Source organism: Haliotis cracherodii, unplaced genomic scaffold (assembly GCF_022045235.1).
Source record: "Haliotis cracherodii isolate W230 unplaced genomic scaffold, xgHalCrac1.p SCAF_4, whole genome shotgun sequence".
Classification (NCBI taxonomy): Eukaryota; Metazoa; Mollusca; class Gastropoda; order Lepetellida; family Haliotidae; genus Haliotis; species Haliotis cracherodii.
The window spans coordinates 27,085,352-27,102,604 of NW_027266297.1; positions in this window are offsets into that span (position 1 = coordinate 27,085,352).

Consider the following 17,253-nt stretch of genomic DNA (forward strand, 5'->3'; position numbering starts at 1 on the left):
TCGTATTAGATAGTCGTATTATTTCGTTTGTTTTCATGTTAATTACAACCTATTAATTTCGAGAACCTCTAGTTGGAACAATTTTCATTTGACGGAAAGTGCAACTCACGTATTTATTTCATAATTTTGTTATGTAAGTCCGCCCTTGTCTGCCTTAATTGCGTCTCAAAGGAAGTCTTCTTCAGCCCAATTGAGAACAGATCTTGTACACAGAAACCTCGTTAATCCGGACATATGATATGATCTATGTATTACATTAGAACCTCGTTAATTCGGATATTTGGATGTCAACTATACATTACGCGTTTTTCATATCAGACATTGTTCGAGGGAATATTCTTCAAACTCTCAAATAAATGTTTTCAGGTGAACATCGTAACCTCGTTTGTTATATCAATGTTCGGAAACCTTGCGGACTTCAGTTTCTGAATGATATAACATAATGATGGGTATTGTGTGTATATCTATAGTTATCACCCATAACTGACTTATGAAAGGAAATATCATCACAATGAAATTGCATCACAGTGCTTTGTTGACCAATGTGACGTCATCGGTTTGCATGACGTCACAATCAAATGACATCACTAATATCTCTGCCACTGAAGCTGTAGCTGTACTGCTCACTCTCACTCTCACTTACAAAAGAAAATGTTGGAAGGGTGATTTAGGATGATAAATAGAGAATCTCACCAGAGTGTCTTTTGATATCAAATATATCAACACCAATTGATAAAAGTGGGAAAACTCCGAGGCTTGCCGAGGATTGTTTCCACTTTTATCAACGAGTGTAGATATCGCTTGATCTCACCAAAGCGATATCTCCTGTGGGGGCCAGTTTTGGATGCTAAATAGAATCTCAGTCTCGTGTCTCCCTAGCTCAAATTTATCAAGACACGTTGATAGAAGTCAAAATATTATCGGCAAGCCTCGGATATTTGTCTCGTTTTGATATATTTCATTCGGAAGCCACTTGAGGTAGGTTCTCGATGTAAGTCGTAAATTATATCGGGCACAATTTTAGTTTATTTGTTTTCATTGGATATCATCAGATATATTGTTTATAAATGAAACCAAATGCAAGTAGTAGCAATCGTGACAAAGAACCAAAAATACTACTTTGAGCAAAACAGGTCATGAATTAGGCAGCCTTAATAGGCAAAGAAGCCTCGCATGTATTCAATACCATTTCGGGTATTATCATAACACTGATATAAGTCAACCCGATTGTCACGTACTCGTATATGTAATGTCCCTACACCAAGATTATAATCACTCCTCCCATATAAGGAAACGCATATACCACCATACATGGGCGTAGTTGCCAGGCAAGTGACCCTACAATGATTAGAGTTACCTCCCTTCCTCTACGTTTGTGTCACGTTGATGTTTCTGCACGTGCTGAACATCGTGATGGCCTTGTGAGGTCTTTACGTTATATAAGCGTTATATGCATTGCATCTAATAGGAAGGATGAAATATAAGTTATAACAATGCATTTTCGAATGTTTTCCTGCATTATTTTAAGAATGCAGATGGTAATTAACACGCATTAGAATTGAGGTCAAATATTATAGATTTCGTGTGTTCAGTGGACCGTGCATGACGTATTGTTTGTACTTGAGTGCACACAATCAAACGTATATAACACATAGATCAAATCTATTTCACACGTTACGTTATATTTTGTAATGATCTGAGGCTACAACTTCGAAGTTCGTTTTCATAATATACATAACTCGAAATCAATATTGATGCTACTTAAGATAATACTTAATGACAATTACGATGTCAAAGATCAGGTAATATCATATTCATAAAAATGATTAAATAACATTAATAGTTATCATTATGATCATCAATTATAATACTATAAGTACCAGTAGCACTGGTGATAATGTATAACTTATTGGTACTATAAGTAGCAAATGCTGTTGATTATCTCATATTTGAAATATTTTCAAGAACACTGTGACTACACGGCTTTCTGTTTGTGTTGTTATTTTCGCAAAACTTCCATCAGAAAAAATACCATCCATGTTGTCACGATTTTCGTTGTTGTTCTGATGGTCTCTGTACTAACTTCATTTTCACAGAAATATCCTTGACATATATGTAGCCGTCTAGGGTAATGCAGTTTTGGTCCAAACGGTAATTCCATAAATGGCTTATGTAGTTACGGCTGTTTAGGGAAAGTGCAGACTCGTGAACACTCGACCACGTGCCGGAGATAGTACATACGTAGCAACGCGGACACATTTCCTTTTACGGCATTTGACTCATGGAGATTATATAAATACATTTAACTACGGTGAGTGAGTGACTTTCGTTTAACGCTTCAGTGAACAGTATTTCAGTTTATACCCTACCAATTTTGTATTATCAAATGCCGTCCATTATTTCAAGACCATTCCCAAATATGTGTATGTTTTATTACCCTCCCCAAGAGACTGTCATATATTTTGACCCTGCCCTGATTCTCTCTGACACCTCTCCTCCCTAACAAATAGAGTAAATGACCTTCTCTGAGGCGGTTGGCCACCCACGTCCGACATGTCCCAGCAACTGAGTCGGGACCAAACAAACCAGTGATTGATAATATGAGCGATGTCGGGGGTGGGGGATAACCAGAAGTAAAGTAACAATGACATTATAGTAATGATAATAGTTGCATTATCGTAGGCAGCAGAAGTGATTAAAATGCTATATAACAGTATAATACATATGTACCCACCCTGTGCTGTTTCTTGCCGATCCGGGTAGAGAATAGATCTCCAGCAACCTATGTTTGTCGTAAGATGCGACCAACGGGATCGGGTGGTCAGGATCACTAACTTAGTTGATGCTTGTCATGGTATCCCAACTGCCAAGATCGATGCTTATGATGTCAATCACTGCATTGTCTGGTTCAGACTCGATTATATACAGACCACCGTCACAGAGTGGCGTTAAACAACAATCAAACTAACAAACAAACTGTATTTTGACGCCTCTTTACAACGCGATTCGTTATACCGAAAGTTACAAATTCTGACCTGGTTGGGACCTTATATCGTTCACCTCATTCATTTTTTTTCGTGGAATATTAATCGGAACACTGGATCACAGATTATGTACACCGACCTGTCCACGTGCCACGCATCCACTGAGAATGTACATTACACTACGACAATAGTGGAGTGGCCAGAACACATTACCAACGAAACTGTTTTCGCCCATGGTTTCAGTCTAGGGCTGAAAATAGCTCCTCGTGGTGCTCATTATAACTCGCACGATGGCAGTCTGCGTAAGGCGAGCTATTTTCAGAGCTAACGGGATATATATAGACATGGCACTGACCGCCGCTGCAAACGTCTGTGACAGAAGAATCTGAGGCTTGAGGCGTTGGTACCGTAAGTTCTCATCAAGTCTCTAGCCCCGACGCGTACAGTTAATACGCTCGGCAGATACCGTGTGCGTGGGATTTAAGTTGGGAACAAACAAGTTGACAAGACACAAGGAATATACCGTGTGTTTATGATCAATTATATTGATATTTACAAAAACAAGAAATATACCATGTGTTTATGATCAATTATATTGATATTTACAAAAACAAGAAATATACCATGTGTTTATGACCAATTATATTGATATTTACAAAAACAAGAAATATACCATGTGTTTATGATCAATTATATTGATATTTACAAAAACAAGAAATATACCATGTGTTTATGATCAATTATATTGATATTTACAAAAACAAGAAATATACCATGTGTTTATGATCAATTATATTGATATTTACAAAAACAAGAAATATACCATGTGTTTATGATCAATTATATTGATATTTACAAAAACAAGAAATATACCATGTGTTTATGATCAATTATATTGATATTTACAAAAACAAGAAATATACCATGTGTTTATGTTCAATTATATTGATAATTACAAAAACAAGAAATATACCATGTGTCTATGATCAATTATATTGATATTTATAAACACAAGAAATATACCATGTGTTTATGATCAATTATATTTATATTTACAAAAACAAGAAATATACCATGTGTTTATGATCAATTATATTGATATTTACAAAAACAAGAAATATACCATGTGTCTATGATCAATTATATTGATATTTATAAAAACAAGAAATATGCTATGTGTTTATGATCAATTATATTGATATTTACAAAAACAAGAAATATACCATGTGTTTATGTTCAATAATATTGATATTTATAAAAACAAGAAATATACCATGTGTTTATGATCAATTTAATTGATATTTATAAAAACAAGAAATATACTATGTGTCTATATTTAATCATATCGATATTTACAAAAACAAGAAATATACTACGTGTCAATGTCCAATTATATTTGTATTTAAAAAAACCCAAGAAATACTCTATGTGTTTATGTACAGTTATTTTGATATTTACGAAGGTATATTTATGTCATTTGGTAAATATTATCTAATATACCTGTAACGGATAAAAACAATGTCAAAACAACAGAGTAGGAGTACTGGCATTGTGGTTGGAAGAGTAAGCAACACTTGAAAGTCGCTGTCATTTGACATTTCGAAGAAAAGAAGACATATGCACAATGGTTAAACAATTAGCCAGCTGAGTTTAAAGGTGCTTTGAACAATAGTCAGTTAAATCACGGCGTGTCAGATTCATGTGGAAAGAAATCCCGAAGTGATGCGGGTCTTTAGACGTTTACGTCTTCGGTGAAACCACGAGTACGGATATGGTGCTGTCAAAACCTAGACACATAATCCTGGCGAAATGTGCAATATAGAGGACAAAAAAGTCCAATAACGCCTTTGCACGACAGATATATGTCGTGCAGCGTCCAGCATGAGTGTAGTTCCTGTTTTTAGTTTGTACGTCATTTTACGGTGAAGCGTTGCAGCTGTGGCATCCAAATTTGACATTAGCTGTTGTCACTTACCTGCGACAGGCATCCACAGTCGCCCCGCCCCGCCTTTCATTCACGTTTTCAAAAGGACGTTGCGTCAAGAAGGCATTGTGACCCGTGCGGTAAACTATGACGTACTACACGACTCACATATGGGATATTGATTTATCTCGTTACTAAATATACCAACAGTATATAAGGTGAAAGACGCAAGTCGGTTGTTTATCATTCCTGTTTTTCACAGGTTTGTTCGTCGCGTTGCTCCACAGAGCTTAGAGTGTGTAGACACGTGAGGGAGTATCGGTTGGTTTAAAAAGAGTTTGGGGTAGGGGGCGCACTACCCATGTGACGTCTACACAAGCACAGGCTTAATGGCTTGGATGACACGTAGGGTCTTAAAGGTGGGTCAAAACATCTGCACCACCACCGCTCCTCTCCCTTACGTGCACACCCCCCAACCGAACCCCACACACCCGCTCCCTCCGCGACCCTCATTCACAGGCACCCACCAGCTTCGCACACTTCCCACTCCCCTACCCCTACACCCAAATTACACACAATATGTAAACGAATATATAAAACACAAAATTAAATACCCCCGCACATTACTCTGCCACACACAAACGCCAAGAGACAACAAAACATCGACCCCGGTATTAACTATACACACTGCCCAACTATCGAGCAAGGTTTCCCGCTAAACCGATCCGCGAACTGCTCGCACCAATACCGTCTAGGGCCCAGTTGCACAAAGCGATCGTGGTTCTACGACTGTCGTAAGCCTTGTTATAGTATGGGAGTTACGATCACTTTAGGTTAAGACCTCTTGTGGAACGCCGCCCTGATCATAGTGACTGACATATGATTTGTTTGTTTGATGTTTAACGCCGTACTCCTGACGCATGAATTTAGACACACAATGATGAAATTAATCACACTATTTTTGTTCAACTGTTGCCGTTTCTATAGTGACGACGTCCAGCTGTGCCCCCAAGTGTGCACCTGCTGTTTATGTGGGGCCACCAATCCCCTGACCTCTTCCATTCCTGAGCTGTCAAAAGGGCCTTGTCAGTGGAGAATTTCGTTACCCACACTTTTGCATAGTTTGGGTTTGGTTTGTTGTTTAACGCCGCACTCAGCAATATTCCAGCAATATCTCAGCGGTCTGTAAATAATCGAGTCTGGACAAGACAATCCAATGATTGATTTCATGAACATCGATCCACGCAATTGGGATACGATGACATGCATCAACCAAGTCAGCAAGCCTGACCACCCGATCCGGTTAGTCGCCTCTTACGACAAGCATGGTCACCTCTTACGGCAAGCATGGGTTGCTGAAGTCCTATTCTACCCCGGATCTTCACGGGTCATGAACAATCCACTGAGTGATGCAGGGACGACATACCTCCAGATACCCTGTGTCAGCGGGCGGATACGGGGATGAGGAGTAAACACATCGAGATCCATCACGTGGGTTGACCGTTACATCGCCGTATGTATTATTATTAACAATAATAAAAATCAAAACGATAAAGTCATTAATATCCCTCGACATTATAAAACTCTGCAAAAAATCACAAATATCCTCATTATACCAAGCAATAGAGCCACAAGGCACTGTAGCTCACCTGATATGAAAAAATAATCGTTTCCATGTTAAAAAAAAATATGTGAGCACTTTGCAGAGATACCACAGATGATCATTCATACAAGGTGTCAGCTCCATATTCTTTGTGGTTTCTGAGAAGTCGAAAATTTAAACGCTAAGGACGGACGGACAACCAGACATAGGCCCGGGCGGAGCTTTCTCTATAGCCCCAGAAACTCGTTTTGTACGTGAATGTAGCCACACGAAAGCGGATTTAAAGTTTCGTCTGACAGCAATATAGCCTGGCTCCCGTGTTTCCAGGCAGCATCTGGTGTAATGTTCAGTGGTAGTATACACGTGGCGCCTATTGTGTTAATATAGAAGATGAAAGTACCTTGTACAGTCTAGAGTATGACATCCTAGTAACATGTGTCTTCTTATGTTTACGGCTTTTGCAGCTGACACCGAGATCTAACCTGCACAACCTAAGGGACCGGTCATTTCCGAAACGGGATTGGGTCGGTGATGTGTGGGGCGGGTGGTATTGAGGGTGTTGTGTGAGACAAAAACATTATTTTCAAAACAAACAATTTCTTCCCCTAAATGATGAACCCAAGCAATAGTTTCAAAACTACAACATAATATTTTTCATCCTGTATGTCCAGTGAAGGGTTTCTTCTAGGTGAACCTGAAGACAACGTGGTTTGTTTTATGTTTGTTAGTTATATCGCCAGTCCAACAAGTGATTCTGTTCTGTAATGTCGCGATAAATTCCCTTATTGGAAGCCCATTCACAGTTTGCATACATGAACTGATTGAAAGATATCAAGGAATGTGTATAAAAGAGTGTGTACAGAGGGAACGGCTATTGAGAAATGGTTATCAAGAATATGGATATAAAGGTAGGTTATAAAGGAACGGGAATAAAAGAGCGGATAGAGAGGGAACGGCGATTGAGAAATAGTTATAAAGGTAGGTTATAAAGGTAGGTAGGTTATAAGGAACGTGTATAAAAGAGCGAGTAGAGAGGGAACGGCGATTTAGAAATAGTTATAACGGTAGGTTATATAGGAACGGGTATAAAAGAGCGGGTAGAGAGGGAACGGCTGTTGAGAAATGGCTATTAAGTTTGAATATAAAGGTGGGTTATAAAGTAACAGATATAAAGGAACGTTATCAATGAATGTTATAAAGATATCTCTATAAATATACGGTTGTGAAGTTCGGGGCATAAAACAACATATATAACAGAACGGTAACAGGAATTGATAGAAAGATATGGGCATAACGGAATAGCAACGTTGTAAATAGATGTGTTTAGAATGTAAACAGACAGGACATGTTTAGATCTAAACATGATTATGAACGTGTTTCAATCGCAAACGGAATACACATATGACATGTTCTATCTAATGGCATTTAGGTCGAAACACATGGAACGAGCTATCGTCGCAAAGCCTTAAAAACAGGATTTTTGGGAACTGATAAAAATGTTGGTGCATGATTGTTGCATTAATACTGGTGTGGGACAGAGCAAGGATGCAGCATCAAAAAGAACATAAGAGAAATGCCGAGAATCACACAAGAGGATGGGGGACTCTAAACGGCAGATTGCAAGAACCTTTAACTGCAGTCAAACCAGTTTCAGCAACGTTGTTGAGCCGTTATCAGCAAGCAGGCCAGACACAAGACCGTCCAAGATCGGGAAGACCAAGGGTAACCACGCCATGTGATGATCGCCACATCCGGACAATCCACCTGCAGAACCGATACGTGACGGCGACGTCGATGGCGGCGACGGCACTGTGACACCCCATCAGCAGACGGACAATGTTACGACGACTCCGCATTGCTGGTATCAGAGCCTACCGTCCCCTCCGTGGAATGGCCTTGACACCTCTACACCGTCAACGAAGATTACAATGGGCAAGAACTGTACGTCGGTGGGAGCGGCGTGATTGGGAAAGGGTGCTTGCTGTTCACAGATGAAAGTGGCTTGAACTTGTTCCGAAACGATGGCCGAGTCCGTGTTTATCGACGTAGTGGAGAGCGACTGGCACCTAACTGCATCCAAGATGTGCAGCCTTCAACAAGGCTTGTCATCATTCGGGGGAATCTGATTGGCCAAACATACAGAGATGAAGTGTTGCTACTAAGGACATGTCTTGTCACATGATTTGACTTTATGAGTACCTTTTGAGTGGCCTCTGTTTGTTTATTGTTAATGTATTTTATTTATTTTGACCCTATACCTCTTTCGCCGGGCCTCATGGCAAGGGCAGTATCGATATGGCATTGCAATTTGGTACGGACCTCGAAAAATGATTCAATTCACTAAAATAATCATCATATTGTGATGTGTTTCTTTTGCCCGGTGGTTTATATACTGAACAACAAAAGTTCCTGTGACATTGATTACGATTTAATGAAAAGTTATGTTTTTTACCAAATCTGGAACAATTTTGGTTTGCAACAGATAAAAGACTCCTGTAAGTGTTCAAATGCCATACTGACTTCAGAAAATGCGTGATTTCATAAAAAAAAAACATGAACATGCCAAAATGTCAACTTACAATTCAATAGCGTGCATGTCCACCTCTGGTTGCGATGCAAGCTACACATCTGCGTCTCATGGAATGGACCAGGCGTCGCACAAAGTCCTGTGGGATATCTGTCGATATCTGCTGGAGCATGTATCGAAGTTCCTGGAGTGTCTGTGGAACACGTGGTTGACGTGGAAGGCGCCGATCCATCTCATTCCACCTGTGCTCGATTGGTGAGAGATCAGGGAAGCGAGCCGGCCAGGGGGTGACATTCACGTTGTTTTGTTGAGGAGAATCCTGAACAAGTCGAGCAATATGAGGCCGGCGTTGTCATGTTGAAAGGTAATGCCTGGGCCATGACGAGGCAGAAACGGATGAACAACAGAGCCGATGATCTCGTCGCGGTTGCACTGTCCATTGACATGTCCCTCTACCACTATCAAAAGGGTCCTCTGTCTTGCTGTAATCCAAACCCATACAATAACGCTGCCGCCCCCGAACCAATCTTCTACCATGACACAATGATTGACGTAACGCTCACCTCGACGTCAGTACACTCGAATCCGTCCATCGCTGTGGCTGACGTGAAAACGAGACTCGTCAGTGAATAGAACTTGTTCCAACTGCATTGCCGTCCAGCGTAGACGCTGTCTGCATCACTGTAGACGTGCTTGGCGGTGGTTTCCGGTCAACATGGGACGTCTGGCGGGTCTTCTGGCGACAATCCCTGCACATCTGAGGCGACGACGTACGGTTTGTGAAGATATTCGTCGAAGGCCAGGGATGCTTCTTGCAGTCACTGTTGCTGGCTGGAATCGATTTCGTAGGTGTGTTGTTCGAATCCAGTTGTCTTGTCGATTATTGGTTAGGCGTGGCCTGCCACTCCGAGGATAGTCTCTGACTGCATTCGTCTGTTGTCAACGTTGCCATAAACACCAAATGGTGTTTCTGTGGACGTTAGATTGTCTTGCAACATTGACTCGATCCTGCTTCAAGCATACCAATGGCTCGCAGACGCTCATTTTCGGACAGGCATGGCATTTCGTAATGTTGAATAATTGCGTAATTTTGTTGCTCTTCTGTGTGGTTGTTGTCAGCACGATGCTAAACGATGCCTCTGGAATCCCGTTAACGCACATGTTTTTATACCCATTCTTGGTAGTGAAATGCATGGGGCCTGCATAAAAGTCAACTCTGGCATGGAATGCATGCTTTTCTGTAGCAGTTGCGTTTTTGTGACTTGATTCCATAAATGTACTACAATATTGAAAACCAAACTTTACTTGTTTAAAAAATACACTTAAATATTGGTGTCACAGGAACTTTTGTTGTTGAGTATATATATATTTGATATGATGCCCACTTGTGTAAAATGAAAACCTCATTCAATTAACAGACCGTGGCTTGGCTTGCTGACAATAACATTATTATCTATTTACTCCTGACGCATGAATTTAGACACACAATGATGAAATTAATCACATTATTTTTGTAAAACCGTTGCCGTTTCTATAGTGACGACGTACAGCTATGACCCCAAGTGTGCACCTGCTGTTTATGGTGGGGCCACCAATCCCCTGACCTCTTCCCTTCAAGAGACAGCTGTCAAAAGGGCCCTGTCAGTGGAGAATTTCGTTACCCACACTTTTGCATATGTTGGGTTTGGTTTGTTGTTTAACGCCGCACTCAGCAATATTCCAGCAATATCTCAGCGGTCTGTAAATAATCGAGTCTGGACAAGACAATCCAGTGATTGATATCATCAGCATCGATCAACGCAATTGGGGTCGATGACATGCATCAACCAAGTCAGCGATTCTGACCACCCGATCCCGTTACTCGCCTCTTACGACAAGCATAGCCGCCTTTTACGGCAAGCATGGGTTGCTGAAGACCTATTCTACCCCAGTTCTTCACGGGTCTTGCATAGCGCTACATAGCTGGCCATGGGGTCGGTTCCACTCCGGGTAACTTAAATGACTTTCGAGTTACAAAGATGCTTTTCAGATGAAAAGGAGCTGCACTGACAGAAGTAGTTTGTAAAGTTTAGTTCGTGAATTTCACTGTTCCACTCAGACACTAACTTGTCAGTAGACGATACTAATCAGTTAGTATTTTTTCACTTGGTGGCCTTCCGTCACGAACTTAAAAATGTTAAGCAGTGATCAGATATACCTTCATTGTCAGCATCCTGTATAAGTGAAATACTCTAATGCACACAGCAAAAACACATTTATGAACCCAAAAATGTTTTTACCTCCGGGGGATTCGAACTTGTTTTGTAGTCCGCCACGCTACCATCTATGTTTCGGAGGATGCTGTCGCCACAAATGTCAATTTTCTTAGTCACCATTATCTTGGTTTATTTGTTCATTTTTATGGTAATATTGTACCAAGTTCGTTTGATATGTGTTATGCAAGTGCCTGTGAATGTTATTTTCTCAGTTAGTATCAATATTAATGTCATATATATCATATATCTCATCCATATTAATTTGACTTATAGCCTAATGATATGCAATTTATTAAAAATGTTCAAAGGTGTTCAAAATCTAAACATGTTTGAAGGTGTTTAAATTCTAAACATTTTTTTAATTATGGGGATGTTGCGTTCAGGTGGTGTTCAGGCCATGCGGCTTTATTCATTTCATGTGTTTAGATAGACTAACATCTAGTCTCTGAAATTAACACATCTTACATAAAAAAAACACCAGTTGTTCAGTTATCTTAATAAAAATATAATAAAAAGGAGCCCAGTGACTCTCTTCATCCTGATACTGCAGTGATCTAGACTTGCCAAACATTATAGACTTGCATGGGCTGTATTTGATATATATTTGTATCAGGGTCTGTAAGACAGACTAGTGTTTAGACTCTAAACGTGTTTGTTCCACACATGTGCATTCCGTTTTTGATTGAAACACATTCCTAAACATGTCTTGTATGTGTTTACATTCTGCACACACTTTTACAGTGTGGTGTAACTGGTGAATTATACTTATTTAATAATAATCTTTTCGTGCAATCTACCGGACAGGAATGTAAATTCGTTGTTTACTAACCTCCTGGTCAATGTGACCAATTAAGTTAGTAGAATTCACTGGAATTTGTTCTCAGTGCGCGTGTGTGTTTGGGGAAGGGGGAGGGGACGGTCGGTTAGCCTAGTGGTTAAAGTGTTCGCTCGTCATGCCGAAGACCTAGGTTCGATTCCTGACATGGGTACAATGTGTGAAGCCCATTTCTGGTGTCCCCCACCGTGATATTGCTGGTATATTGCTAAAAGCGGCGTAAAACTATACTCACTCGCTCAGTCACTCACTTTTAGTGTGGGTATCTTACAATTGCATCTATAATCATATTCTTTATGATAGTTTTTTACAACAATGTAGATTCTCACACCCTTATCAAGCAATCGATTCCATGATTTGGTACATTGAGTGATGGGTGCCACGAAAACATGCAGGTATTTAGTGAGTGTGAGTGATGGGTTTTACGCCGTCTTTAGCAATATTTCAGAAATATTACACATCAGATCAGAAAAGGGATTCACATTGTAACCACTTCGGGAATCGAACCCAGGCCTTAAGCGTTACGAGCGAACACTTTAACCACTAGACTAACCCACCGTAACAATGACAGTAACAGTAATGCGGATAGCTATGCAACTCTATACTATATATTCTATTTTCTCATCAACGTGAGGATCGTTCTGGTTGGAGGTTGTGTGAACGTCCCTGTAACTTTGCGATAAGGTTACGTGTAAACGGGACTGTTTGTTTCTCAAGAACCGTGCATTTGCGTTTCTGGCAGATGTGTTAAGCATTACTGTGAGTGAGTTGGGTTTAACGCTGCTATGAACAGTATGCTAGTTATATCACAGCTTACTGTGACAGACGGACAGACAGACAGACAGACAGATATTTTATTTACGTCTCACTGCGTGTACAGGCATACATAAATACATAGATAAAACATTTTAAAATTTACAGACACCATTCCTTTTGTAATTATGAGAGACTAAATCTAAAATATATATAACATAATTAATCTGAAAATAAAAAGGTATGAAATACAATAGCTAAAACTAGATGCACCCATTACTATGTGCTATATAAAAGACGACGCCTGCGATCGAGTATTGCATAAGTGGTTTTGGCAACACTATTTACTGAATTAATAGAGGAGTACAAATAACATAGTTTATCAACATCACTAAAATCATAATAACTTTCATTCATGGCATATGCAGTACATTCCATGTCATGTCTCAGATCATCATATACAGGACATTTCAGTATAACGTGGGTCTCATTACAACACAGTGGGCAGATACGCTGATCTACAGGGAGGTTCTCATACCGACCAGTCTCTATTCGGATCGGGGCGACCCCACATCTAAACTTGGCCATAGCACTACGGTGTGATTTTGGTAATAACTTTGTGACATAAGGTTCTGTAGAATAGGCGGATTTAAATAATCTATAAGTACGGAGTTTGCCACTATCGTTTCTCACATTTTCTTCCCATGTTCGAGTGAACTGTTCTAGTTGCAGACTCAGCACCTGATTAAGGACATAATTTGACATAAATGTGTTGATGTCACAATATGCAGACATTCCCATCTTTTCAAAATAGTCATGGACGTATTAGTTCCAGTTTTCGCACCTCCGAGATTGCTGCTTCTCACCCCATACAAAGACTCGTATATTCAGCCTAGTCTCGTCCATGTTAACGAGTCTCCTCCACTGAACGAGCACGGCTTTCCACTGGCTAACAGTAATAGGTGTCCAACCTATATCTCCGTTAATTCTCGCGTGTATTTCCCAACTCCAAGATAAAATCTGCAGGCATGAGTGTGCACGTGGATCTTGTTTAACCACACATGAAATCTTTAACACCCCAGATTGACGCTCCATATGTGATTACAGGCAGGATGACTGTTTCATACAATTTGGTAAAGGCATTGTAAGGCAACCCACCCATCGCTTTGGATTTAGAAATGACAGGTCCTAGTGCTCTGCTGGCTGATTTGGCAACGGACTTGGCTGTTATGCTAAAATCTAGGTTTTCGTGAAGTACCAGACCCAAATAGTTGTACATTTCCACCACATCGAATGAACATCTTCAAATGAAAACGAGAAATTGGTTTTAGGCACAGACGGGTTGCGGACGTGTATTATGTTAGACTTTTCAGAGTTCACGGTCATATCGTTCTCAACAAACCAGATGTTGTCACAGTCCAGTAGACATTGGAGGTCATCTTCATTTTCCGCTAACAGTACTAGGTCATCAGCATATAGTAAAACACAAATGATATCATTGTCCACCCTAACTCCTTTACCAAGTCCCTTCAATTTCAGCGCAAGATCGTTAATGAACAGTTTGAACAGTAAAGGCGACAACAGACAGCCTTGTTTGACACCACAGTTAACAGTAAACAAGTCAGTTCTAAACCCATTAACTCGCGCGCAGCTCGACATACTTGAGTATATTGCGTGCAGCGCGTGTCAAAAGTTTCCTTTTTCTCCTAGGTCGTCCAGTCCTGGCAGATATGTTAAGCATTACTGTGAGTGAGTTGGGTTTAACGCTGCTATGAACAGCATTCTAGTTATATCAGCGCGTGTCAGCTTAATGTGGGAGGAAAGCCCGAAGTGATGCAGGTCTATGACGCTTACTACTTTGATGTAATCCATGAGCACGGGTATGGTGCTGACAAACCTAGCTAGAAGCATAACCGGGGCGAACCGGGCTTCGAACCCAAACTCATAGGTTTCTAGCATGACGCAACTCTGCACAGCCGTGCACCCTTGAGCACTATATATTAATTCAAACAAATAAACACTTAAAATGAACAGACTTTAGTGAAACACGCCCGAACTACGATACACGCCTTAAGACCTGACTATTGAGGATCGGATGGATACAATGTCCGATCTGGCTGATTAACGGACCATTGTTCATACAACAACCACTGGCTGCCTGCGTGGACCGGGCTGGATTAGTTTCCCGCCGTGATACAGTTTATGTGTGGCGTTTTAACGAAATTCACTCACTCATGCATAACACGTGGGGCAGGACTGTCCCAGGGCGTGATCCTAGGACCACGATTGTCGTAGCTTCATGTTTAGTGTGGGAGTCATTGTCGTCTTCGCGCTCAGAGCGTTTAGTCTATCGGGGCCCAGGACTTCGATGCCGTCTTTTCACATGACCCCTGTTATACATAACACACATCCAGGCATGTTACTGACAAGCTAATTAATGCTACGTAAATCCAGGACTGATTTATGGCTATTTTCTATTCAGTTCGTGCTTATTCAGCACATATAATATAACATATGTTTACAGTTTGGGGACATAGTTCTGAATTTATTACTTATTGTATATATTATCTTGCTGAATTGTGAATTCAAAGGTTAAAAACCCGTGATATAATGCATCAGCTTGTTAGCCCAGTTGGCTACTTGTGACGCTTCATAAGGCGTTATGTTAATGAAATTATGCATGTGATATCACGTGGCTTCCTTTATGATAACTGTACGAGATCTGTTTGTTATTTATGTCAAATAGATATTGAAAACTTCTGTACAAATTTATTAAAACAAACGAGCGCATTATGCGTTGCATAACAACTATTTTTTTATGTCATGCTAAAATCGTTCATGAAATGTGCAAGATGCCTTTCTTGCACACTTGATGATACGGTGACCGCGATACTTGTATTTTCATTGTTCATAGACGTCAAAGATAATAGTTTTGACAAATATGGGACAATAGCAATAAATTTTATGAAATGAAAACAGTATCTGGAATGGGATATTCGCCGCATGCGGGTTGTAACAAACAAGGCAAGTTCGTCCTCGACGGTGGCCGAAACGGTCCGCAACATCTGTTTAGCTTGCCTTTGTCAGATCAAGTTCAGGGTGCAAATGTTGAAAATCGCATGCCCCGCATCTCCTTATTGAGACCAATCAGACGAGTTCATTTGCGACAGGTGTGACCCCGGCACGTTCTGTGCACGCGCGACCCTAGCAACGGCCCCCGGGAATTTTAGCTCCAGCTCAGTGACAGAATGGTCCTAGCAACCGACCAGCGGTTACTGTTAGCGACCGAAATAGCCAGCACGCTTTGGACAAAGGACTTTACAAAACTTCGTTGAAACTAGTAATATGAAATATGTTTGAACAAAACCTGATATTCAGTTTAAAGTGAAGAATATGAAAATACAACAGAAATCGATAAAACCAGCCAAGTTGAATACTTTCAGCAATGGATAAATTTTACAATGCAAAATAATGCGAATTGATGAAAGGAACCATCATCTCATATAAGGAATCTTACAAATATAATATGTGCAAAATGCATACAAAATTATTAATAATATAATATACACACACATGAACATTTATAACAAATAAATACTGAAAATACTTTGTGCTTATTCTTACTTCTATCAAACATTTAAACATTTAAACCACGGATGTACATATGCACATGCCATTCACGTATTCATTGTCACTGACACTTCATGCCAGGGCCCACTTGCACAAAGCGATCTTAGCGCTAAGACTATCGTTAGCCTACGTTCAAGTTTGGGAGCTACGATCATCTTAGCGCTAAGATCGCTCTGTGCAAGTAGGCCCTGGACCATTGATTCCACAGTGACACTTTGACAACCGTTAGTTTATTGTCTGCATCTAGAACACACGTGCCATGCATACTGGGTCGGGCTGGATTGTCACTTATGTGTGCCACCAGCCAACTAACAATACCTCGAAAATTCTATCTCAGTCTTTAAAAATACAAACAACATGTACGTATTTTTTTGTCGACCTCTCGATGAAATCGTTATTATGTGACATCAAACAGGAAAAAAATACATTAAATATTGGTTAATTGGGTTCAAAACATAAACCGAATGCAAATCCTAACGCTAAATAGGCGCCCGGCGGATTTGAGGGCCCCAGTTAGTCTGTCATACAGACCCTGAAACAAATATATCCAATACAGCCCCTGAAAGTCTATAATATTTGGCGGGGTCACGGGTGGCCCAGTCGTCTAAGGCGCTGCAATTCGCTGTGCGGAGTTGCGTCCCTTGGGCACGCTAGAAACCTATGATTGTGGGTTCGAATCCCGGTTCGCCCTGATTATGTTCCAAGGTTTGTCAGCACCATACCCGTGCTCGTGGGTTTCACC